The 27,207-nt window shown below is 39.4% G+C and overlaps 1 protein-coding gene across 6 annotated transcripts in view; it reads left to right on the top strand.

The window, feature by feature from the left end:
- The window catches only part of SLC23A2 (solute carrier family 23 member 2), a 116,272-nt gene that overhangs the window by 19,490 nt on the left and 69,575 nt on the right, over positions 1-27,207 (top strand). For 3 of the 6 annotated variants that reach the window (XM_074317751.2, XM_074317754.2, XM_074317750.2), the window contains exon 2: positions 2,564-2,687. The gene's annotated coding sequence lies outside the window, so the exon portion shown is untranslated. Of the gene's footprint in view, positions 1-2,563; positions 2,688-9,448; positions 9,474-18,124; positions 18,279-27,207 lie in introns of those variants that run through there. The other 3 variants (XM_019733759.3, XM_074317752.2, XM_074317753.2) reach the window with 2 other exon arrangements.

The following is a 27,207-nucleotide window of genomic DNA, read 5'->3' as shown; positions in this document are numbered from 1 at the left end:
TTGTTTTTGCTGTGTGACTCCAGCTTAACTCTTTTCTTAAAAATACATTTGTGTTTTTCCAGTATTAGAACTTCTGACCCAGTTCTGTGGTTTGATCTGCAGTAGTTGTTAAATGGAGTAGAAAGCCAGTCCTTCCAGACACTCAACTTACCAATCCGCTTAAAAAAATACTTTCCCAAAGTAAATCTTCATGGGGGTCTATGACTTTTGTCCTTTCAGATTTTTTTTTATGATTTGTAGCTAAAATGACATTTTGTTAATTTGCAGCTTTGCTGTTATGGAACCTTTTTCTTTTTTTTAAATAAAATTAATATTTTTTGGCTCTTTAAGGGATTTACAAAAAAAGCATATGCATAGTGGAAAGTAGTTCTAACTTGGCAAGATTGTATAAAGCAGATTTTGAAAGTCACACCACCCGTGATGCCCTCTGCCCTTCAAGGCAGATTGATGTTTATCCTTTCTAGCCCTTTCCTGTGTCCACAAATATATACTATATAATTATACCTTTAATGAAAATGGGATTATACTATACATATTGTGCAACTTGTGTTTTTGAAAGAATAATATATATGATTAGATTTTATTTAACTGAAAATAAGCTGTTCTTTTGTTCCTTTTTTTTTCATGTTCTTAGCATTATTCCTCCTCTTGACTAATTTTCACTGATGGATGTTGCCTTTGTGCCTCCCTCTGACTCTGTAAATTTTTAATAAACAGCTTAAAAGGAATTGATGTTATAAAGATTTTATTTTGGGAATTAATCTTTTTTTTTTTTAATTTTTTGCCTTGCATGAAAAACAGGTTTTAGGAAGAAACATAATTTTTCCATTCATATTCTAATTACTTAAAATGAGTAGTAATCTTTTTTCGTCCCAAACAGCAAAACACCAATGTTTAGTTTGTGAAATTAAAAGAATACACTGGAGGCTCATTGAAGGCTTGACTGGTACAAGTCTGATGGCATTTGCGTATTTACCTACCCCCGGGCCATTGCTGAATGGTGATGCAAGTAACTTGCCCAGAACAAATAGCAGAATAGAAAGATTCACAGCATAAGTATTTTCTAATGAGAAACATGTTGGTGTTTGGCTAAATTGTTATCACCTTGTGTGTTTTTCTTTATAATAGAGGGCCAGGCTCCCGACTGGTGCCAGGCTGGCTGTTGCAGAGACAGCCTCCGGAGTCAGGCTCTGAGTTTTTGTTTTTTACTTTTTTAAATTGTGAAATGTATGCATAGGTGCAAGAGTTTGTAAAATATGTTAATTGAATAAACAATAAAATGAACATATGTACCTATTGATAACCCAGCTTACACAGAGTGTGACCCAGCTTTTTTGGAAGCACCCCCTTGCCCCAATGTATTAATACATTTGTAAGAAGCTTTAAAAGAAGGTGATTTTTGAGTAATTAAATCTTTGCTTTCTCCACAAATACAGTACCTTCAGTTTATTCTAGCAGTGGCATTGGAGGCAATGTAGTTATAATTGAAGGCAGGACTCTGCTGTCATAGTCCTGATGGGCTCTGGCCCCTGTACTGTCACATCTCTGACAAGCTCCGGGACCTTGACCAGGAGGCCTCACCGCTCTTGGTTTTCTTACTTGTATTGTGTGAGCCCAGTGGGTCCCAAGGGTTGTGGTAAAGATAAAATGAGGCACATGTGAAGCAGAGCACAGTATCTGGCACATAGAACTAAAGAAATCTTTAACATTGTTTTTTTTTTTTTAAGATTTTATTGGGAAGGGGAACAGGACTTTATTGGGGAACAGTGTGTACTTCCAGGACTTTTTCCAAGTCAGGTTGTTGTCCTTTCAATCTTAGTTGTGGAGGGTGCTGTTCAGCTTCAGTTGTTGTCTTTCGGTCTTAGTTGTGGAGGGCACAGCTCAGCTCCAGGTCCAGTTGCCGTTGCTAGTTTCAGGGGGTGCAGCCCACCATCCCTTGTGGGAGTCGAGGAATCCAACTGGCAACCTTGTGGTTGAGAGGACGTGCTCCAACCAACTGAGCCATCTGGGCGCTCAGCAGCAGCTCAGCTCAAGGTGCCATGTTCAATCTTAGTTGCAGGGGGTGGAGCCCACCATCCCTTGTGGGACTCGAGGAATTGAACTGGCAGCCTTGTGGTTGAGAGCCCACTGGCCCATGTGGGAATCAAACCGGCAGCCTTTGGAATTAGGAGCATGGAGCTCTAACCGCCTGAGCCACCGGGCCGGCCCAACATTTTTTTAAATGAAGGCTCTGTGCTGAGAAATATGGAATTTTAAAATTGTCAAGGAAGAAAGCCCAACTGAGTGCAAAATTGCTTTTTCTAGGTGTTCTAAAACTAACATCTTCCAAAATCTTTTGTCCAAATGGAGAGTTGATTTTTAAGGGGACCAGAGGTGCAGTCTGTGATCCTGCCCGGGGATAGGCTTGGACCTTGGAGATGTGCCTTAAGAGCGAGAAGTAATAGAACAAGTTCTAGGGTTGGGCATGGAGGAGTGAGAAGTGGATGCCATTCCTGCGGCATGCCTCCTGCTGGGTTTATTATCCCTCTTTATTTTTACTTACCATTTGTTTCTCTCTCGCTAGGTCTTGACTCGGCTAACAGGGACTGTCTGTGCGATTTCAAGCTTGGACCTCGGCAGCACAAGAAAATGGAGTTCAGCGGTGTATAACGGAAAGCATATGGACAGGCCCACGTCCCTGCATTTAGGTGCGTCTGAAACACAGTCTTTCTCGTTCTGCGTTTCATGATCGAGTTGTGCTGACAGCTTGTAGCCTTGTAGTGTTTGAATTCATTTGTGCTTGACTTCACCCTTTGCACATGTCAGCCACGGTCTAAATGCAATCCTGGGAATAATTGTTAGGGTAACGCTAATGATAAGGTAATGGACTTCTTTAGGCCACATTCCACACAGATTAAACTAGAAAATAAACAGGCACAGTCTTGCCACTCATACTAATTACAAGGTAGGAGGTAAATATTTTCATTTTACGTGCTTTTGACTTTTTAATCAGCAAACACTTGAGTGTGTCCTGCTATTGGTACTCCTAGTGAGGGTCACAGGTTGGAGCCCTGGGTGGAAAGAGATGTAAGACCTGTTCTCACTCTTTTTCAGGTATTCTGCAATTTAAGTAGGGAGACTAAGTACATAGGTATACGTTACTAAGGAGCATTTCTCCCCCCTCCCTTTCCTCCTTCCTGCTCCCTCATCCCAAAGCTCAGTGGACGTTTTGGTTATTTTAAATGTTTTGCTGTTGTAAACAATACTGCAGTGAACTTTCTTGTACATATTTCAGGGAGAATGCCCATAAGTAAATTCCTGGCAGTGAAGTTATTGGACATAGGGCATAAGATTGTTCAGTTTTTAAATTTTGATAGATATTGATAAATTGTCCTGCAGAGAAGCTGTAGGAATTTGCATTCCTACCGATAAACACTTTCTCAAACACTTTGTCTTGTCAAAACTAAATTTATTCAGCATAGTGGATGTAAAACGTTATGTCAATGGTATTTTTATTTATTTACTTTTAATTTACATATAATAAAAGTCACCATTTAGGTGTATAGCTATAAGAACTTTCACAAGTGCTTAGAGGGGATCATTTCTTTCAAAAAAATAATTTACTTTCATTTTCTTTTTTTTCTTTTCTTAAAATTTTTATTGGGGAATATTGGGGAACAGTGTGTTTTTCCAGAACCCATCAGCTCCAAGTCAAGTTGTTTTTTTCAATCTAGTTGTGGAGGGCGCAGCCCACAGTGTCCCACGTGAAGATCGAACTGGCAACCTGGGTGTTACGAGCACTGTGCTCTAACCAATTGAGCCAACCGGCCGCCCCAATTTCATTTTCTAATGAAGTGTATGCTTGCTATTTGAAAAAATAAATGGAGCTTGGGAAATTCCAAAGTTTAGGAAGAAGAAAATATTCTGGATCCTACCACCTAATGATACCCTGTGAATGTTTTTGTGTATTTCACTTTTTTTGTTTTCTGAAGTCTTGAGAAAAGCCTTTCTTTTCTCAAGCTATCATCATCAAAGTGTATGTGTTATATTCTTAGAAGTAATATTTATTTATTAACGATGAGGGAGGTAATGAGGGGAAGACAGTTCTGTCTAGGGATACCCAAAAAATAAATGGTCTCCCAACTCTCAGAGTTTTAGTTACTAGCTTTATATTTCAATTCACAAATCTCTTTTCTCTGCTCTGTTCTTTCACAGAGCTTGTCTCTCACATCTCTGGTGGTCTTTGGTGGGTATGTGTCAAACATACATGCCAAGACCAGCTTAGATTCAGCATGTCCAGACCTTGGTCATTATTTGCCTCATTAAGCTCATTTCCCTACTTATTTCTGAAGGGTACACCCTTGTTCTTTTCTTTTTTTTGCTTTATTTAATTTAATTTATTTTTTTAAGTGTTTTTCCAGGACCCATCAGCTCCAAGTGAAGTAGGTGTTTCAATCTAGTTGTGGAGGGCGCAGCTCCCAATGGCCCATGTGGGGATCGAATCGGCAATCTTGTTGTTAAGAGCACCGTGCTCTACCCAACTGAGCTAATCGGCTGCCCCCTCTTGTTCTTTTCTTAGAGGTCATCCTTGACACCAAGTCTTTGATTTGCTTTCTTTTGATGTCGTTCCTTTTGTCCATCCCCTTTTTTCTTTGTCACTTCCATTGTCCAGTTGCCAAGCTCCTTATACTTGGATTAAAACAGTATCTTCCTGATCTTCCATCTTGATATTGTCCAGCAGTGGCTCTTGGCTCTTTCTGTTCTCATCACTTGCCCAGAAACTCATGTTTCCTAAAGTCGTGTTGCATTTACATTGGACTTTTGAGGGTCCTTCGACCCTGCGACGGGTTACTTACTCTGCCTCCCATGGTGTGCTCTGGACTCCATGGTGGCCTCCCACTCAGGATTCTCCATCCTTGGAGGCTGACCCTGGATCCCACTTCCCAAAAGTCGTTTCTGACCATTTCAAGTCCTGTTGAGTTCCTGTTTCTCTGAGCTGCCATGCACAGTTCGGTAATTGTTGTGTTTCTGTAATTCACTAATTGTCCCAGTCGGTCCACTTAGATGGTAAGTTGCTTCACGTGTACTCCATTTCTACCTCAGCGCTCAGACTATTGTGGCTGTGCAGGAAACTGGCCGAATGATTGGTTTATTCCATTTTCTTTGACATTATCACTACAGAGCCCCAAATATTAAGCTCTTCCTAAACAGAAAAGAGAAGGCTTGCTAGTTACTACCTTTTATCTTTGTTATCAGGAGTATGTAAGTGATAGTTCACAGCACTCACGGCTTTGCCCGTTTCCTGGAGCCTGCAGACCAGGTGCCTGATTCAGGCTCATTTTAGAAGTGGATCCACAAATGCAGAGGGACTTGGGTATAAGCTGGACCAAAAACTTTGAGCAGTGGGGAGAAATTTCTATTTTATTGGCAGCGGATTTCCGAGAGGCTGTCTTGTTATTCTTGTGTTTTTGGTTTATAGACTGTGCTGTTGACGTCATTGTCCCACTTTCTCATTACTAAACATGTTATATAAAAATGCTGTGTTGTTTATAGTTGGATCAGTAGCAACAAGAGAATTAAATATTTACAGGAAAAATTGGGTAGTTTCAAAACGCTATGTAAACACTGATGATTGCAGAGCTTATATAAGAAGGTAAAGAAGAGTTGTTGTGTAACGATTACTATGAAAGTAATTCCAAGCATATTAGAATAACTCCAGCCTTTTCAGTTGGATATGTTATACAATCAACATGTTAGTGTTGGATTAAGACCAGATGTTTATAAATTGTCTAAGTGGTTTGCTGACTTTCTGTTTGGTATGGTGAAATCTCATCGATAAGTCTGTCCTATTCTTTCTGAGGGTAATTCTTTTTAAGTACAGGTATTACTTTTTTTAGGTTTGCCATGCAGAACGGAACCTGCAATTCAATAGTTAAAAAGCCCCTCTGGATTTGAGTAGTAGTTACCCTTGGATGGACCCTGTGTTTGATTAAGATTTCTCGTTGCTGGTTCCGAGCTTCCAGCAAAGAGCCTCAGCTCCCTTTATGACCTTTCAGCTTGTGCTTGTTGTTAGCACGTGGATTTCTGCTTTGGCCTTTCTCACATCTGGCTCCCTCCCTCCTCCTCCAAGTGCTGGGAGTGTGAGAAATTAGGTTGTGGCACCTGCTCCCCTCCATCAGCGTGCAGGCCGCAGAGCCAATTGTGTAGCAGAGTAAGACAGGGTTTGTTTTGATGCTTGGACTAAGATACAGGGCCGTGTATGTGTGTTAGCGAACTCAAAGTATCAGAACACATTCTTTGGATGGGGTCTGATCATGATGACCATGGTTGTGTACTCTGAAATAGAATTTACTTTTCTCTTTTCCTGGTATCCACTATTTTTAGACCAGCGCTGTCCAATACAATCATAATGGGAGTCACACATGTACTTTTTTAGTAGCTATATTAAATAAGGTAGAACGAAGCAGGTAAAATTAATTTTTAGTAATGTATTTTATAATCTAATGGATAAAAAAATCACTTCAAGTAATCAATATAAAAGTATTAATGAGCTATATTACTTTTTTTCCCCATAGTAACTCTTTTTGAAGTCTGTGTATTTTACACTTATAGCACATCTCAATTGGACTGACCCCGTTTCAAGTGCTCAATAAGTTACATGGGGCTGGTGGCTCAGCTCAAGGCCTGCATTTGCTTTATCTATGGCTGAGCAGTGTGTTCTCAGCTTGTAAGCTTTTGGATTTTGGGTATTCCATAATGTAAGTCACTTTCATTCATAGGTACTCATAGTTGAATGATGCTTCTATCAGTTTGCCTTTCTCATTGCCTCAAATTGAGGTTTCTCATTGCCTGGAAATGCTTCTGAACTATTTCAACAAGTAAATCGATAGGCAGTGTTTCTAGATGTTAATTCATTCATTCCCTGGCTTGAGAAGAAAACAAATTCTTCTTAACATATTTTACATGTATGTGTGTATCTATATATGTATATACACATACACATACATAATTTTTTTTTAAGTAATTTTCTCTTTTACCCAAGAATCACAAATATTTTGTAGCTTGTAATTGTCGACATGTTCAAGTTTATGGTCCAATGACTATTTCTCATTTCTGTTAAAATAAAGAATGGATGACCTAGGAAAATGTGAAGTACGGTACCATTGTCAGATAAAAGTGGCCTTTGGAAGAGTTGAGACTAAAAGGATACAAGGAAACACAGGAAAACCAGGAATCCTTGAACACAGGTTTGTAGAACATTAAGAATGCCTACCTTCTGACCACACCTTTGGTATCCTTAGTTACTCAGGTGTGGCAGCAAGGCCTCAGAAATAAGGGACTTAAACATCTAGTTACAGGCAAACGCTGACTCACCCTGCTGCTGTTTTGGGGAGCACATTGACTGCATCAATAAAGTATGAGTCTTCAGTGCCATATATTCTAATTTGTCTTGCCTGCATATTTATTTCAGTATTGTCCTTAGGCAGTGACTCTTTAGGTTTAAAGATTAAAATGATATACACACATTGTAGAAAAATAAGAGCAAAAAGCCATTTACAATCCTATCATCTGGAGATGATCACCATTTTGGTGTTTTTCCTTCATTTTGTGTGTGTGCGTGTGTGTGTACACACATACTATAATGGGATTATCGTGTGCTTTGTAACCTACCTTTTCCTCCACTTAATGGTACACTCAGTACATTTTCATGTCAGTGAGTACTTCTATTACCAATTTTAATCCCCACAATATTCTCTTATAAGCATGTACCTACCATTTAGCCAACCAGTTTTCTGTTTTTAGACATTAATCCAGTTTGGGATTATTCTAGGCACTACTTTAGCGTACATTCTCAGAGTGAAAAATGTGAGCCTATTTTAATTATATTTTTTTATAATAAATTCCTTAAAGGTAGAATTGTTGGATCAAAGGCTATATGTATTTTTTAACTTTTGATTGGTGGTGTTAAATGACCAATCATGCTCCCATTCATAGTATATACAAGTGCTGTCCTGCTAAAGGAATTTAAAAGAAATTATTCAGTAGTCTTATGATTTGTTGAGTGAATTGTAGATGATACATTAGAATTTTATTTAGGCCCTTGGATTTGTCACATTTTTTACAAGAGAGCTTATACATGATTATATTTCCATCAGCAAGACAGTGAGAATCACATTAAAATAAAAAAGGAATCTTGACAATATTAAGAATTTTTACAGCCAGACAGACTGCTTTTAAGTGTCTGTGGCTCAGGTGTCTTGAAGCCAGTATGCCTGAGACCCTGTCTTTCTGACCTGGTAGCTCACTGGTTACGTTTTTAGGTATACCCTTCACTCTCTGAAATTTTATTTTTTGCTAGCCGAAACTTAGGAACCAAATAGATTCAGAAAAATGTGGACGCCTCACAAACCTACTGAACACATGTATGAACTCAAGAAGAGCATAAGTTTGAATAAAGAAGGATACTTGGTATGAATTGTGGTGGTTGCTTTGGAGGGAACAGTGAAGGGAGGTGAGCAATTTGATTTGGATTTTGAGGGGTCTGGATAGGCTTGCTGAGGAATTTATAATTTAAACAGGGATCTGAAATATGGATATGAATTCTCCAGATATTATAGCATTCCAGGTAGAGAGAATAGTAGGCTGTGTTCTCCAGCCTTAATTCAACCATGCCGATCATTTTTGAAGTCCACGCCCATCTGCGTTACCACCTTCTTTTTATTGTTTTTTTGCCATCATCTACCAACTTCTTGGCCATTCTTGATGTTTCTTGAGAATGTTGGTTCCTGGCTCACTACTTTTCTTTCTACTGTGTTGTTTAGCATTATCTCTAAATTGTTTGCTCTTCCAGTCTCCAAACTTCACTGTCCCTTTGCCTGATCTTTTCTAGGGAATTTTACTTCCAGTTCATGTCAGCTCTCCTGGGCCTTGTCATTTCCCAGATGACACTTTTGGAATCTTGAGCTTGGAGAGTCTCCTTTCTGCACACACCCTGTCCTTCGTAGTTCTCATTTGTTCTCCTCCAGATGTCCTTGTTCCTTGGGCACTTGGGTGTTCTTTGACTTGCTCTTGCCACCCTCTTCTTTTTTAACTCCAGTGGACTCCACAGGAAGTCATGTGACTGCCATCTTACCAGCATCTTGATTTCCTCTCTCTCAATTGGCCCCATAACTTGCCAACTTTCCTCAGTGGCACAGTCCTACCGTTTAATTTTTCTGTTGTTTTCGTCAGTTGTACTCTGCTGGAGAGAAACTGGATATCAAGGTGACTTTCTCTGTTACACATTTACAAGTTCTAGGCTTAGCTAGAACATTGATTTTGTTGTTGTTTGTTTTTCTTTGTCATTCTGTTATGTCATTCTTTCCCCAATCTCATCCTCAGTCTTCTTCCTCTCCACCATGACCTCCACTTCTTAGTTCATTAAGAAAATAAGTCATCAGATAACTGCCTGCTCAACTTCCTGTCCTCCTACCTCATCGAGGATTGAGAAACAGGTAACTATCTGTATACATCTCTACCCACTTTATGCCAGAGGATATGAGGCAATCACTACAGATAATGTATGTGGAACTATTTTAAGAGATTCTAAATGTTTTCCTACCAGGGTTGCAGGAGGATTGCTGATTGCTCCCTGTGGCGTGGTTAGAACTTCTGATCTCTGGTTTATAGAGATAGGTTTGTGTGTTTAAATCAGCACAGCCCAGAGAGGGGCAGGTTAAATCACCTCCCAAGATGGCATTGCTCATTCATGGCACAGTCAGGGCTGGAATCTCAATCAGTAGCCTTTCCTTATCTTAAATAAAAATACTTGAGGTAGATTTTTTTTTTTCCTGGGAGGAGGTGGTATTGGAAGTGACGATGATATCAAATTTATTTATAGTTAAAAACGTAGATAATGGATGTACATGGAACAAAATCTGAAAGGTACATGAGGCCAGACATGAAAAGTAAGTCTCCGCCCTCCTATCTGATCTCAGTCCTGCTCTCTGGAGGCAACCACTTTTACCAGTTCTTGTGTGTGTGTATTGTGTATCCTTCCAGAGATCGTCTTTGTTAAAAGTTTGTTTTTTTGTTTTTTAACGGTACATTTTATGTTATGTATATCCCACATTTTTTTTTTTTAGATTTTATTGGGGAAGGGGAACAGGACTTTATTGGGGAACAGTGTGTACATCCAGGACTTTTTTTTCAAAGTCAAGTTGTTGTCCTTTCAATCTTAGTTGTGGAGGGTGCCGTTCAGCTTCAAGTTGTTGTCCTTTCAGTCTTATTTGTGGAGGGCACAGCTCAGCTCCAAGTCCAGTTGCTATTGCTAGTTGCAGGTGGTGCAGCCCACTATCCCTTGCGGGAGTCGAACCGGCAACCTTGTGGTTGAGAGGATGCGCTCCAACCAACAACTGAGCCATCCGGGAGGCAGCTCAGCTCAAGGTGCCATGTTCAATTTTAGTTGCAGGGGGCGCTGCCCACCATCCCTTGTGGGACTTGAGGAATTGAACTGGCAACCTTGTGGTTGAGAGCCCACTGGCCCATGTGGGAATTGAACCGGCAGCCTTCAGAGTTAGGAGCATGGAGCTCTAACCTCCTGAGCCACCGGGGCGGCCCCAAAAGTTTGTTTTTAAATGTTAAAATTCTTATGGAAAGAAAATGAAAGAAGGAACACTCATATACCACATAACCATGTCTAATAAACCTAAGCATGTTGTCTTTGCTTTGGGATTTCTTTTAAAAAAGAAAATAAAACATTTTAGATAACCCTGTTTTTATCCTTTGCTAATCTCATTTCCCTTCCTCTCTCCCCCAGAGGTAAATTCGTAGTCCATAGTTTACTTTTGTATTACATGTTTATATGTCCATAAACTCATGTAAATACTGACCGCATGCTTTAAAACCTTAAATAAAATATCCCGTGTGGTATGTGTTCTATAACCTGCTTGCTCATTCAGGATATACGTTTTCATTCAGGAATGTATTTTCAACCCATGTTGACCTAAGTGGCTAGAGTTCATTTGTTTTAACTGCTGTTTTATTCTACTATTTAAACATACCAGAACTTATTTCTATATTCTCCTATCGATATGTTGGTTGTATACTGTTAAAAACAGAGTGGAGTCTGTTGAGAAATGGTTTTGCTGAATCACAGTCACACACATCTCCAACCTGCTAGATGTTACCAAATTGTTTTCCCAAGTACTTGAACTGATTTACATTTCTGGGAACAGAATTTATCCATAGTCTTGCCAACACTTGGTATTATTGAACTCTTTTATGCTGGCCTTATCTGATGGGTGTGAAATGATACCTGGTTTTAAAGAGATATGCCACAGTTTGTTTACCCATTCACTAGTTAAAGGTGAATGTTTCCCAGTTTTGGCTATTATTAATAAAGCCACTGTAAACATTTATGTACAGATTTTTGTTTGAACATACGTTTTCATTTCTCTGGGTAGATACCCTGGAGTCATATTATTAGGTAAATGTATGTTTTAACTTTATAAGAAATGGTCAAACTATTTTCCAAAGTGGTCATGCAGTTTTACATGCCCACCAGGTGTGTATGAGAGTTCTGGTTACTCTGTGTCATTCTCAGCGCTTGGTTTTGTCTTAGCAGTTTTTCTTTTTTTAGTCATTCTGATAGATATGTCATATATATATATATATATATATATATATATATATATATATATATTTTTTTTTTTTTTTTTAAACCCAAAGAATTAAAATTAAAAATTGATTTTATTTTAAAATGATCTAAAGTAATTGATTTTTTTTTCCCTCCTTGGTCTTGAATGATCCCCCCCCCCCCCTTAACTCAAAATCAGAGCATTGTATCAGGGCAACCAAATAATGATAAAGAGGTGGTATTTTTGTTTAGATTTCTTCCATTACTAAAAACGGAAATGTAGAAACCACAGATGTAAGCCAATACCGTTATTTTTTAGTGCAAGACATTTGAGGCCCAGTGGATAATGACTTTCCTGCACTTACGTGGCGCCACCATGCATGGTCTGCAGCGTGGGTCCCAGATTCCCAGGCCAGTGCCGTTTTTCCACTGTCCCTTGTATTCTGCACGGTGCTGACCAGGACACACTGTAATGTGAATCTTGAGTTTGAAGGATACAGTTTTCACAATGGATTTACTTTCAATGTTGGATAATCTTGTTTTTACTTTCATTGCTGGATTCTGGCACGTGCTGTCAACACATTCCGGGTCATGCTTTGAGATTGAGAAAGAGTGGCCATCCTTTAAGTGTCTGCCAGAGAAGCCAATTTAATAAAGTCTTTGATAGTCAACGTGAACAGTGAATTTATTCATCTTATCAAGATGTTTACCCTTTATCACAATCCTTCCATTTGAAGGAAAATAACATTCAATCAGGTTTGAAATACGTACTGATCCATTTCCTTTTGAAAATTCAGTAATAGGCTATTCTCAGTGTATCGTCCTACCAAAATTTCTCTCTCTACATGTGGGTTTTTTGTTGTTCTTGTTATTTTGTTTCTTAGGGTATAGTTATGGCTGTTTCCATATACCTATGTGTGAAATAGAGGCTCCTTTCTTGTGTGATCTGGCTCCTATGGTTCCTGCATCCAGTGGGAAGAGGGAACAGAGGGCATTCTACTCACATCCCATTGTCCAATACTTAGTCACATCTAGCAAATGAAAATGTATTTTAATTCTACTTTTCTGTATGTTTGAAATTTTCCAAAAATTGTTTTTTAAAAACAATTTCATTTTATTATTTCTTACCTTTACCAAGTTCCATTTAAATATTGTAACACTAGAGGGTGCTGTTAATACATTGCTTTTAGTGTTTATAGAATTTTATTCCTCCCCAGGATGGCTTATTATAGAATCAGAGTAGTTTTTGTTCATCTGATAATCCCAAATCTTCTTTGCTAATTTACAGTGTCCTTACTCTGGTGAAATTGAAATGTCAATATATAATATTTATTTGGAAAAGCAGAAATAAGTAACCACCAACTTTTTTTTTAACTACAGTTTAGATTTTGTCCTTAAAGGGAAAACATAAATCAGAGATTGCATTACTCAAAGTACATATTTTAAAATGTACGATTATTTCTGCAGAATTAAACTTCTTTTAGTATTGGCCAAATTCAGCTTGTTAGTTGTTTTGCCTTATTTTTTGTCCTAAATTTACTAACCTTATATAGGTACTAAGAATTGAGCTACTATTAGTTTTGTTCCCTAATACATAACTAAAACTTAGAGCGTAACTAAAACTTAGAAAATCAGATAAGCACAAATTAAAAACCAATTGTAATCGCATTTGACAGAGATAATCACTGTAAAGTGCTTGGTGCAGTGATATCTGCTTTCTGAGCACACTTGCACGTGTATGTATATGAATACGCACACGGCTTTAAGGGGCACTGTGTGAGTCAGTGCTACTTACTGCACCAGATGCTGTTTTCTATGTTCATTTTGTAACTGGCTACTTTTCTTAAGTATCTTTTCTAGTGCCTTAAAAAAAAAAAAGGACAACTCTTTCTGGGTAAATAGACCATTCATTACCTGTAAATAATTCTTTTGTCTTCCCTTTTCCATTATTTGAACTTTAAAATCTTTTTCTTACTGTGTTAGAACTTCCAGAACAATCTTCTATAATGGAGGCCACCAGATTTCCTTCTTTCTGTTTCTGGCTTTAATGGGCCCCCTCTGGGTTTTTAGGGTGTAAGTATCTCATTGGCTATTGGCATGAGATAGGGGTTCTTTTTGAGGACATTTTTCTCCTATGTCAGAATGTGCTAAGGGTTTTGTTCAAAAATTGATGTTGAGTTTTATTAAATGCCGTTTTGACTTCTGTTGATCTTATATTTTTTCTTCCTTCTACCTGTTTATGTGTATTGTAATACACACTAGCCTTTTTCCTTGTGATTTGTCAACTTTGGGTTATGCTAGATTTCTAAAAGGAAGGAAAGGACAAGCTTTTCGTCTTTTTCCCCCGTCCTTTGGAGCTGTCTGAGTAGCATAGTAACTGTTCCTTTAGGCTTGGAGATACTTGCCTGGGAAGCCGTCTGGGCCCTGTGCAATTTGAATGGACGGTCTATGTCTACAGTGATCTTGAGAGGTTTGTTTAATTAAGAGCCCTTTTTGATATATTTATCAAATTTATCAATTCTGTTGCTTATTTCCTAGATAATTTCTCTCTCTCTTTAATTTCTTTAGGATATTTTGTTGCTTATTCTTTCTTAATTGTAAGGGTGTTTTTACAGTTCCGACTTCACCTATAGCGCCATAGTTAGTTGGGAGAAAGGTTGAAAATTTTGAAGTTGTTAGACTTTCTTGATTGATAATTATTTTTTTCCTCTTTTTGGCATTATGATCAGGCAATGATAAATATAAATACTTTTTTGGTGGAGGTTGAAATTTTCATTTGCCATGATGGTCAGTTTTCACAAGCTCATTGAAAATAAAGCTCTTTTCTATGGGGTGCAAAGTTTGATACCTGTTATTAACCTTATTCATTATTTTGGTCAGATTGATACAAAATAAAATTAATATGGAGATCGAGCTTGTGTTTGTAGCCCTCTATACTTTTGCCTCCGATTTCCTTGGATACAAATAGGTGTATTTTATGACCTGTTGATCATTTCGTTTATGTTGCTAACCATTATGTGTCTTATTTCAGTGAAATGTTTAGAACATAAAAACTGATGTACTTCTATTGTGAATTTTATACTTTGGCAATTTAAAGTGACCTTTTCTTCGTTTTATACTTTCTGGCATGAATTCCGTTGTGTTTGCCATTCAAAAAATAACAGTAAAGCGGTATTAATATTGCTTTATTTTTATTTCACTTTGTTAAAGGTCTATTTTTTGACACATCTGAGAATATTTTTAATAAAACAAATTTAATTTACAAGTTTGGTTTGTTGTAGCCTGTAGTCAGTTTCAAATTCTAATAGTGGTTTCCTTTAAGTAAAAAAAATTAAATAAAAAACAAACAAACCTGTTTCTCCAGTTGTCAGAGCTAAGATCTAATGGTATTTTTCCATTCCTTTCTGGGAGAAAGACTTTAACTTCTTTTTATTCCATCTTCAATTTTTATTAGATATACTGTTGTTTAATCTGCTTTATTATTATCAATTATGTTTTTTACATTACATAGCATATGCTTAGAGGATGATTTGACACATGCATTCCGTTTTATAACTGGGTTTATGTTCTTTATTTAGTTTTGTCTGATCATGGTTTTGGTTGGCATACATTATTATCTGCCTTGTATATCAGCGGTCTCTCTGAATCTTGCTTCTTATGTGGTTGGAATAAGGCCTTAAGCTTTTTTCTTTTTCTTTTCTCAACCTATGCATATCTAAGATTGCAATTTTTGGCTTTCCCACATGAAGGGCAACTTGTCTGGGTATAAAATTCTTTGGGAAAATCTTTTCCTTAGTTCTTTATAGATCTGCGTATTCTATTGACTTCTGGCACTTAATGCTGCTTTGGAAAATCTTGGGGCTTATCTTAATTATTGCTACTATTTAAGTAAACCAAACATTTTCTCCTTCTCCCTGAATACTTCTATGACTTTCATCCTGTAGTTAAATTATTTTGCCAGGATATGTCCAAGTATCAGTTTCTTCTCTGATTTTGCGTGAATCTGGTATGGCTTTATAATCTCTAGACTCGGATTTTCTTTATCTCAGAATAGTTGTTTTTTTCTATTTTTGTATCTTTAAGTTTGTTCCATTTGTTCTTTATAACAGTGTTTTATTGAGATACAATTCACATGCTGTAAAGTTCTCCCATTTAAATTGCATAGTTGAATGGCTTCTAGTAAATCAGACTTGTGCAAACATCACCACAATCAAATTTTAGAACATTTTCTTCATCCCATAAAGAAATCCCAAACCCATTAACAGTCACTCCCCATTCCTGTCTTCATTTCCACCCCAGCCCTAGGCAACCACTAATCTGCTGTCTCTACAGATGTGGCTATTCTGGACATTTCATATAAATGGAATCATACAACATGACTGGCTGCTTAGTTCTTTTTATTTATTTATTTATTTTAAAGATTTTATTGGGGAAGGGGAACAGGACTTTATTGGGGAACAGTGTTTACTTCCAGGACTTTTTTCCAAGTAACGTTGTTGTCCTTTTCAATCTTAGTTGTGGAGGGTGCCATTCAGCTTCAAGTTGTTGTTCTTTCAGTCTTAGTTGTGGAGGGCGCAGCTCAGCTCCAGGTCCAGTTGCCGTTGCTAGTTGCAGGGGGCACAACCCACCATCCCTTGCGGGAGGCGAACTGGCAACCTAGTGGTTGAGAGGACGCGCTCCAACCAACTGAGCCATCCGGGAGCTCAGCGGCAGCTCAGCTCAAGGTGCTGTGTTCAATCTTAGTTGCAGGGGGCGCTGCCCACCATCCCTTGCGGGACTCGAGGAGTTGAACTGGCAACCTTGTGGTTGAGAGCCCACTGGCCCATGTGGGAATCGAACCGGCAGCCTTTGGAGTTAAGAGCATGGAGCTCCAAATGCCTGGGCCACCGGGCCGGCCCCTGTTCTTTTTCTTTTTAAGTCCAGTTCAGAAAAACACTGATTGTTCATGCCTTGGCTTTGCTCTTTGCTTTTTTTCCTCCCTCCATGGTTCTGGTCTCTGAACTCACACAGCCCTTTTGGCAGCAACTCTGGCTATCCCCGAGTTTCTCAAGCTTGTCCTCCATCTTTCAGTTTTCTGCTGTTTTCCACAGTTTCACTTCTCTTTATTGCTTCTGAGTTAATTTTGTGCTTTTAGTTTCCTTATAATTAATTCTTTCCCAACCCAGCTTGTTGTTTCTTGGTTTCGGTACATTTTCTTCATCTAACTGTCTGATCCCCCCCACCCCAGTTTTTTAAATACCAACTGTTTTGTTTGTTTTTCATTCTTTTCTCCTTTGTTTCAAATTGAAATTTTCTTTGGTTTCTGTAGTAGAATCTTTCTGAGATGAATGTCTTCATGGGACGTACTGAATACAGTTCTTGTATTCAGGATATAGAAACTGGGACTGTTTTTTCCATAGGCTTTCATGTTGGGTTTTTCCTCTTGGCCCATCTTGGAGCAAGGGGTGTTCTGGTCTATCTGGGCATGTTGACCTGATGGGTTGGGTGAGTCATGTGTGACCTGTGTTCTGGGCACTTGAGGTGGTGAATCTCTTGCCCCTGCACAGTTAAAGCACTTGGCTTCCAACCTTCTCCCAGCTGCTTCTATGGCTTCTCCAGTCAAGTGGCATCTTCGTCTTATGCTCACTGCTGATTTCCTTAAGATTATTTATAAGTAAGTGACACTTAGAGCTCCTTTTCTCCAGTTTTCTTGGTTCCTCTTCTGCCTTTATCCCATAGACTCTATTTTCCAAGCTGTGTTTTGCTGCCACTTCTGCTTGGCTGTTTCTCATCTGAGTCTCATGGTCATGGTCATTGTCTGGATTTGGTGTTGGGGAGATAGAGGCAGGGATTTGCCCTCACATAGCATATCCCGAGGGGCAGAGGTGCCCACTGCCCAGTTTGCTTACAGGCTCTGCCCTGGAGTCATGACTAGAAAGGACAAAGTCTGACGATAGGTGTGGCATCTTCCTTCTCACTGATACTAGGTTGTCAGTGTGTATTTGCCTTTTTTTGTGTCTTCATAGGCACTTTCACTATTGGGGCCTCTGCAGCTGTCACCTGCACACCAGATACCACCACGTTCAACTGGGCTCCAGCAGTTAGCTCTCAATATTACAGTGATTTGTTCGCTTTGCCTATCATTTAATGAAGAGGTCATACCTTGGGATCTATTTTTAACCTCTGAAAGTCTTTGAGCTTTGAAAACAGTTGTCTTTGGGGCCCCAATTGGGGAAATGAAAAATTACCAGGGAGCAAAATTAATCGCCCTTTTCACTGAAGCTGAAAGCAGTGTTGGTGGACTGGTTTGTCTGAATGGAAGGATTTGTAAAGATAGGTTTTAATTTCCCTTATTTGTTTGGGTTTGAGAAATGTAATCACCCAGCAGCTTGGTTTCCACAATAGAATATCCAGCCTGCCCTTTGGAGAGGTGGACACTGGAAGCAAGCCACGCTCGAGGCCTGCAGTGACCGTTTGTAACCAGGTGGTGGCTGTTGTGTAACACAGAAGATGGCATTTTTGACGAGGTGGTGTGGTTATACAATTTTGGCGAGCCCGTGGGTTATAAAAGCCGAAATTCCTTCAGCACCTGAAGTGTCTCATGCTGAGCACTAGAAGCTCGCTCTGGCGCCAGCACAGAATTGATGGGTGGGACACCGACGAAAGGATATTTTTGTCTGTAGGGAAAGATTTCGCCCTGCAGGTAAGACCATGTCTTGGTACATAAGCTCTGCTTTGGGGAATTAGTGTCTGTGTGTCTGCATGTGTCTACGTCTGTCTGTGTCTGTCTGTGTGCATCTGGATCCACGAGTGTCCGTCTCTGTGTGTGCATCTGTGACTGTGTGCGCCTGTCAGTGACCGTGGGTCTGGTTTTCTGTGACTGTGGCTGTGTGGGTGTGTGGGTGAGGAGCCTATGGCTCCAGTTTGCCGAGCTGGGTTACCAGGAAATCTACAAAGGCTTTCTCAGTGCGGTCAGACGTGATTTAAACATTTAATCACTGAACATTAACATTTATGCAACTCTTAGAAGGCAGCGCCCTTCATTAAATATTTGAGAAAAGAGTGGAGGTAAAGACCTGATCTGCAACAATTAACGTCCGATTTAGTGGTTTTTAGGTGCTCACCTACCTTACTCTGAGTGAGGTGCAGTCCTGGGACTTCCCAGGCTGTGTGCTCTTTTATGTTTTCTTTTATGCAGAATTTTAGGGATTTGGGGGAAAGTAAGTGCACAAGCAAAAAGGAACATACATTAAACAAACTTCATGGAGAGCCTGGAGTCTCTTCTAGCTGAATACATCTATTTTTTTTTAATTCTTTTAAGGTTTGGGGGTTGTGAAAATGTCAGGTTCAGACACCAGAAAACGCATACACCTGTGGCTAGGATTCTAAGTGATTACCGTCTCTGTATTGAATGGATTTTTTTTTTTATTAATTAGGAGGAACATATTCCTTTGCAGAAAAATAATGTCTAGCATACAGGCATGAGATGTTTATTGAAGATTAGTGAAAAGCCATTATTTCGATCACTGTGTACTTGGGGGTAACCTAGAGAATCATTACAGGGTCCCAGCCCCAGGTAATTGCAGTGCAGTTTAGCCACGTCCGCTCTTCAGCCAGCAGGTAATCCAGCAGGGTAGGTGAAATTTCAGAATGCCTGTTTCCTTATCTTGGGAGAATCTGGGAGGAGAAGGAGATGGAACTCTTGGTAGATGGACTTGGGGGCAGTGGGGATGGGATGGGGAGGAAACGGATATTGTAGAAGAGATTTGCAAATGGAATTTCTTCCAGACAATAGAAAGAAAGTATGTGGTTGAAGAAACTAAGTACGATCAATGTTCCAAAGTCCAGCAAAACTGAGCAGGTGTAATGGGTAGTTAGGAAATAAGGAAAAGATGGAGCTTGACCTCAGTCTGCAGGTAAGAGAAGGACATTTGACTTTGGCCCTTGAAGCAGAGGAAAGGATGGGAATGTGCCAAAGAGAGATGGTCTGAAGAATAATTCAGGGAGAGGGCTGCTAAGTACATTGAGCTCGAGGCATGGAGTGAACAGTTATTTGAAATGCTTCTCCCAGCAGAGTGGCAGTAGTAACTGAAGGTGACCAATGAGCCATCAGCTGTGCTGGATAAGAGAAGATAGAGCTGGGAGCTGGGGGGCGCAGGCTTAGCCAGGGCAGAGCCATCCCCTGGATGTTAACCAAGGCTGTTCTTGTACTGGAAAGTGGGGGAGACATCAAATGACAATGGTTATTTGGAGCTGTGAAGGAGGAGAAAGCTGCATTTTTTCCATTCCCTGACAGTAACTGGGGGGTTTTCCTTGGCTCTTCCAGAATGACCTTCAGACATAACCACTCAGGCCTTTTCTGGCTGCTCATCTCCAGAGCCTTGTTCTGTTAGTCTGTAAGGAAACAGGAGCAGCTTCGTGTTCTCGGAATAGTTGCTGCGTTTGCCACTTGTCCTTGGCTTTTGTCCAAGGGTAAATCAGCCTTTCTGTATATCTCAGTTTCCTAAACTGTGGCGATAATAAGCATCCTTCCCTGAATTTTGGTAAGGCTCAAGTGAAATCATGTTTGTATCTTGTATATGATAGGCAGTCAATTCTGCATGTTTTTATCTTGTCATTAAAATTCTGTATGAAATTAGCTTTTCAGTGGCCCCTGTAATGACTGATCAGTACGTTTAAAAGTGTTTAAATGAAAAAGACATTTGCACAAGAAGTGATATGTTTGATAACACAAAATAGAAATAAATGCAGTAAAACCCATCTTGATTCTGCTTGAGTTTTTCTCAAATATACATTTTTTTTTTTTTAATTGCGGAATATTGGGGAACAGTGTGTTTCTCCAGGGCCCATCAGCTCCAAGTCATTGTCCTTCAATCTGGTTGTGGAGGGCGCAGCTCAGCTCCAAGTCCAGTTGCCGTTTTCAATCTTAGTTGCAGGGGGCACAGCCCACCATCCGATGCGGGAGTTGAACTCGCAACGTTGTTAAGAGCTCACGTTCTAACCAACTGAGCCATCTGGCTGCCCCTCAAATATCCATTTTTAATTCCAGCCCACGGGCTCTACCTTTTGCTGCACCGCCTTTCCCTTTCCCCTTTCGTGTCCCAGCCTCACGATTTCCTTGAATAAGTCTGGAGGTCAGGGATTAGGTGTTTTTTCTGGTGCATGCCTAGCCCATGGAAAAATGTTCAGGTTTTCTCCAGTATTTGAATGCCTTTTATGTAATGGACACCGTGTCCATGCCCTGTCTCTTCTGGACCAAGAAGCCGTCTGCCATGGAAACATGGAAAAGGGACAGCTAACCCAGGAATGCTTTTTGGAGGAGGTGGTCTGTGTGGATGGTACCTGGGGCAGGAGGAGCATAGCAAGGATGAGTCTTTAGGTCTTGTCATAATTTTTAAAAAATGCAGTTTGGGTAAGAGATTTTTGCCGGATTATATCAGCCGCAGCATCTGATACCTACAATATGAGGTCAGAAAAACAAAGATCATTGATAACTTTGTATTTTAAAGCCCCTAATCAACAAGATGTCAGCTGCTTTGAGCTTTCACTGTGCACGTGACTCTCTCCCCTAACTGAGCAGTTGATGAGTCAGTGTCTTCTCATCTAGATAGATGGCTATCGCTCTTCATGGCTCAGGTTGTGTGTAAAGTGACATCAGCAAAACAACATGTCTTGACTGGATTTCAGAGCTGTTTTAGGATTTAGAGTTTAGTTTGGGATTTAGAGTTTAGCTTATTCTACACCAAGGGCTTCATGGACCAAATCTCTAGAAGAGACTGAAGGGGTCTTCTGCAGGCAGGGTGTATTCATCAACATCTTCTGTTTCATTTCATCACTGGTGCACTTGGCTCGATGCTCTGTAAAATATTTGCTTTCAGTAAGGAATGATTCTTCCTGCCCACCTCACCCCATGGATGGTCCAGGAATATTTGCCACATCTATCCAGTAGCTTTGTGTCTTCTCCCGCCCACGGTTGAGGTCCCTGACAACATGTTTAGGTGATTCCTAAGTGGTCTAGCAGTCTTTGCCCAGGGGCCCTTTTCTTCCACCTTCAGAGCAGGGTGGTTGTCTTGGGGTGCCTGGTGGATCCTAGGGGTGCGGCCTCTAAAGGACTATTCCTCCTGGGGTTCTCAGCAGATGGTTTCTGAGGTGGAACCTGGCAACCATCTCAGGGTTCTCTTTCAGAAATCCAGGTTTTATGCAGCTTTTTAAATTTTCTTCCTCGGAAGAGAACAAGTCCACAAACCAGGACAGTGACAGAATGCTCACACAGCTCATGGGGTGAAGTGGAGGTTTTCTTGATTGCCATCATTGAGGTGGTTTGGTTTAGGGCTCGATAGATTTTAAAGAAAGCTACTCTGAGGTCATGAGTCTGGGTACTTGCTCCGTCGTGGTGCGTTATCAGTGCCATCATTTGTACCAATTTAGCAAATTATTTCTATGGGTTATGTTAGTTTAAGGCTCAGCAAATAACCTGATATCAATGGGGTACTTGGAATATACCTTTTATGTTCCTGGGCAGAGCTTTAGTTACATCGGTGACTTTTAGGCTTTTTTCCGACTGACCCACAGTACAAAGTATTTGACCTTGAAACAGGGTGGCCCTTTTCTTGTGAGGTGTGCTCTGGCGTTTTTTGTTCCATTAAATTTCATTGTTTTAAAATTTCTGGATGAGCTCCACTGTGTCGATTTCATGGCCCACTAGTGGGTAGTGACTTCCAGTTTGGAAAAAAAAAAAAAAGAGTGAGAGTTCTTAGAGTGTTTTGGAAAAGTATGGAGGATGATTGGTTTTTTTCAGTTAACACCCTGTGAGCATAACCATCATCATAAGATCAAACAAGAACCACGTCTTCCAGGTTCATTCATTGCTGCTTCAACGGAGTAACGATAGTTAGGCTCAGCATCAGGAGTGTAACCTCCTTAACGCAGGATCCTGTGCATTCGGCATCCATTTAAGTCATTACATTTCAAGGGAGTCGATCATGTACAAGTTGAGGACATTTGTTCCAATAATCTTTTTTTGGCTTGGGTTGAAAGCGGTTAGGTCAAATGTTCACATTGAGCAGAGTTTAGTGGAGCCACTGCAGTTCCCCTCTAATCTCCTAATGATGGGATTTAAGCAGAGAACCATAGATTGGCTTTTAAATTGTGCTTTATCATTGAACCTGGCTGCCTCTGAAAGCTCTTGTTTGTATCTTGGTAAGGCCCAAACTCCCACTTGGCAAGTTGAGGTTTTGAGTTTCTTTATCCCAAAGTCTTCCTTCTTAGCTTAGTCATACTCGCACCTACCTGTCTGGATCGGTTTGTGCAAGCTGAGGAAATGGCGTTATCCCACCCCAGGTTGCCCATCCAAAGGTGTGGCTGATCTGAGGACCACTAACATGAGAACGCTGTGTATTTGTAAAAAATGTAGGTTCCCAAACAGGTCTAGGCATCAGATTTTGGGGAGAGGACATTTTTGAAATTAGTGGGGTATGGGAGTTTTTAAATTCTTTTTTTCCCCTCAAAATTGAAGTTTTAAAAAAACTGAGGCATAGTTTAGATACAGCAAATGGATATACATCCAAATGGAGCTGCCAGAATCACAACCAAGGTATAGAACACTTTTGTCACTCCAAAGGCTCCTTCCTCTGCCTTTGGAGTCCCTCCCTCCATTCCTGCTCTAGGTCACCACTACCTGTCACTATAGATTAGGGAATCAGGCAGCATGTCTTGAGTCTGGCTTCTTTCACTCAAGGTAGTATCGGTGTGATTCCTCCTTGTTATGTTACATATGTCAATAGCTGCTTCCTTTTTATTGCTGAGTAGTTTTTGTATGGACTCACCATAGTTGGTTTATCCATTGACCTACTGATGGACCTTTGGATGTCTTGAGTTTTGGGCTGTTACAATAAAAACAGCTTTGAACATTTGTCTACAAGTATTTGTGTAGAAGAAATCTGCATTTTGAATAAGCTTCCCAAGTGAGTCTTAGGCACGTGAACCACTGATTCTTATTCTCTCTGTTCTTTCTTACTCTTCTCGTATCATTTTGGAGAACTGTAGGGTTTTGTGTATAAATTAAAAGATTTGCCATGCATTTATGCTTTTGATGTAGTAGTCATTCAGTGACATCTATTTGGGGTAAATGTGTGTATCGTTAACATTTACTGAGTATCTGTTCTGTGCTAAGAGTTGGGAATATAAAGATGAAATTGTACACAAGGGGATTCTACCCTTCAGGAGGACTTTTAGTGATTGGTTCATTCAGTCTTTGAGGGCATTGGACTGGGGCCTGCTGGGTGCTGAGGATGGGAGGACATGTTTTCTTATGGTTTGCTTGTGCTTCCAAGAAACACAAAAGGTCTCGTTGGTATTTAACTTTAGGAGCAACTCAGCCCTTAAATCCTCTTTAAATAGTACCATCATACGAGCCCTTCCAAGTCAGGTGGCAGTGGTAAGCCACAGTGAGGGACTTGACATATTCCTGGACAGCGGGGAAATGGTCAGATAGTAAACATTAAGTACAAGAGAAATTCACTGGCTGAATAGCTGATGAAATAAGTACCAATTAAAAGCTCTTCTGCGTTTGTACATGATTACTGGTAGTGGTTCAATGCTTAGGGAATTGAAAGTTTGTTAAAGATCTGAATATTTTACTTTTCTACTTATAGTAGAATTTCCCAAATTGCTGTCTTTCACTTTGTCAGGCTTACATTTATTTTGAGGTTGACTTTTTTTTTTTTTTTTTTTTTTTTTTAAGACTGATGATTTTCTGCTTGCTCTAAGGTAATGATTTGTAACCATGGCTGCACCGGTGCATTAGAACATCTAGATGCTCAGGCTACAGAGACCTATTCAATCAGACTCTCTGAGTGGAGACCCAGGCAGCAGTATTTTTAAAGTTCTTTGGTGGTTCCAACATGGAGTCAACATGGAGGGCCACTTCTTTGGGGCAGTGTTGGTCATTTGTTGGTACACCTCTTTTATTGTCAGTTCCTCTCTTTACCTGCGAAGTATAATTGACAAAATCTTGGCTTTTCTCCATTCTTTTCGACAACAAAAGTTATTTTACAACTTTAGACTTGAGAACTTTACTCAGCACGGCCCTGTAACTATCGGGCTGTGTCCTGATCTCTCAACAGAAAGGACTGAACTGCTTTGTGTTACCGTGTTAAGGGGAACCGGCCGCTCCTGGATTTGTGGGGGAAGACCCGAGTGCTGATGTGGACATCGTCAGGCTCTTGGAGGAGAAAGTGGGCACAGCTTGCATTGTTAAGTAAATAACTTTAGAAAATATAGAGGAGGGGAAAATAAGGAAGTTCTTTGGTGTCCCACCAGTCAGGATTTTGGTTAACATTTTGGTGTGTATATGCGTGTGTGCACACTTACACATACACAGTGGGTTAGTGCTGTACATACTATTTTTTTATTGTATAAAATTGCCTTTAATTCCTTTTACTCATTGCCTCATTAAAAAAATTGGTATCTTCTATTGTTATTACTGGGTAAGACCATTTGACCTGAAATCTATCTTAACAAACTTAAGTGTACACCGCAGTGTTGTTCGCTTAGGCAAAATTGTACAGCAGATCTCTAGAACTTACTCATCTTGCATAACAAACTATACCTGTTGAATAGTAAATCCTCACTTCACCCTCCGTGCCCAGCCCCTGGCAGCCATCATTCTATTCTCTGCTTTTATGAGTGTGACGATCTTAGATACCTCGTATAAGTGAATCATGCAGTGTATGTCCTTCTGTGACTACTGTGTTTTCCCCGAAAATAAGACCTAGCCGGACCATCAGCCCTAATGCGTCTTTTGGAGCAAAAATTAATATAAGACCCAGTATTATATTCATTATATTATATTATATTATATTGTATGATATTGTATTGTATTTTATTATATTATACCGGGTCTTATAGTAAAATAAGACCGGGTCTTATATTAATTTTTGCTCCAAAAGACGCATTAGAGCTGATGGTCCAGCTAGGTCTTATTTTCGGAGAAACAGTAGCTTATTTCACCGACTATAATGTATATACTGTTTTCTTAACCTGTTTCCTTGCATCACATATGGTGTTCCTTTGTATTAACATGTCACAATTATAGCATTCAGTTTCCTAGTGTTGGATATTAGATTTTTCCTGATTTTTGGTCTTATTAAAAATGTTAACGTGCATAATTTTATAGCTAAATCTGTGTGTCCTAATTATTTCCTTAGAATAAACTCCTAGAAGTAGCATTTTCTTAGGTCAAATATTAGAAGTGAATATGAATATTTTTAACTTTTGATACATGTAACCAACTTGCCTTCTCATGAGCAAATTTATTTTTTGTTAGGAGTGTGAGTTTGTCTATTGCTCCACCTCCTTATAAGTAAGGGTATTAAAAATAACCGACATAGATAAAAATAAAAATGTACCTTATTTCAATATACATTGTTTTTAAACAAGGAGTGAACATTTATTTCGTCATTTGTGTTTGGGGTGGGGATTGAAGATGAGAAGTTCATGTGTTTTGCCCATTTTTATATTAAGGACTTTTGTTTTCTATTTATTGACTTATAAACTCTTCAAATAGTAAAGATATCAACACGTTATCTTATGTTTTATTATATTTTGCCTTTTAATTTTGTTTGTGATTATTCACCATACAGAAATTTAAAAAATTTTTTTTTTTTTTTTGCAGAATGTATCAGCCTCTTGTCTCTTTCTCATCTTTAATGATATGCTAAGAAAGGAGTCCCCCACCCTAACATTATACAATCATTTAGTGCCTTTATTGTTTTTTTTAACTTTAGGTTTTACTTCTGGATTTTATTACTTAATAGTGAGCCGGTTGTCTTGGCACGTTGAATTGAAAAATCCATACTTCGTCTTATGATTTGAAGTGCCTTCCATTTCATGTATTCCTTGACTTGTGGGTTTTCTGTTGTCTGATCTGTTTGTCTGTTTTTGTGCTTATATTGAGCTCTTTATTACAACTTGACGTTAGGGTCCTTATCTGATAGAGCACACTCTTATTTTTTCAAATACATGTGACTATTCTTTGTTATCCTACAGGAATTTTAGCAAGCCCCTTTCCTCCCCTTTTGGGGTATTAATGGACTTTTATTAAATTTACACACATTATGTGTATAGGAAAATGAATATGTTTACAGCTTTCTTATCGAAGAATATAGTCTATTTCTCTGGTTATTGAACTCTCTTTTATGGCTTTTAGTAATAGTTTATAGTGTTAGTCATAAAGACCATGTACATTTTATTTGATCAATGTATTAAGTATTTAATGCTTTTATTGTCACTTTAAATAGGATTCTTTCATCCTCTTATCTTTAGGGCTTGGCAGACTGTTTTGTAAATACCAGGTTTTGTGGGCCAGGTGACCTCTGTCACGTGTTCTTCTTCCTTGTTGTTTATAACCCTTTAAAAACTGTGAAAACCATTCTTAGCTGCAACCGTCCAGAACCAGGCCAGGCAGTAGTTTGTCAGCTTCTGATCTAGGTGCTTATTGCCAGCATTTGGGAAGTGTTTCAGTCCACACCGAAGAAGGTTCGCTCCTTTATTTTGTGCCTAGCCACCTGCGTCTAGATTCTCCCACATTTTCTTAACTCCTGGTGTGGTCACACTTTGGTCTTTTCCTCACC

This window comes from Rhinolophus sinicus, chromosome 13 (assembly GCF_057876585.1).
Source record: "Rhinolophus sinicus isolate RSI-liver-muscle chromosome 13, RSI-T2T, whole genome shotgun sequence".
Lineage (NCBI taxonomy): Eukaryota > Metazoa > Chordata > Mammalia > Chiroptera > Rhinolophidae > Rhinolophus > Rhinolophus sinicus.
The sequence above is the reverse complement of the archived record's forward strand: the minus strand, read 5'-3'. Positions and strand labels throughout refer to the sequence as shown.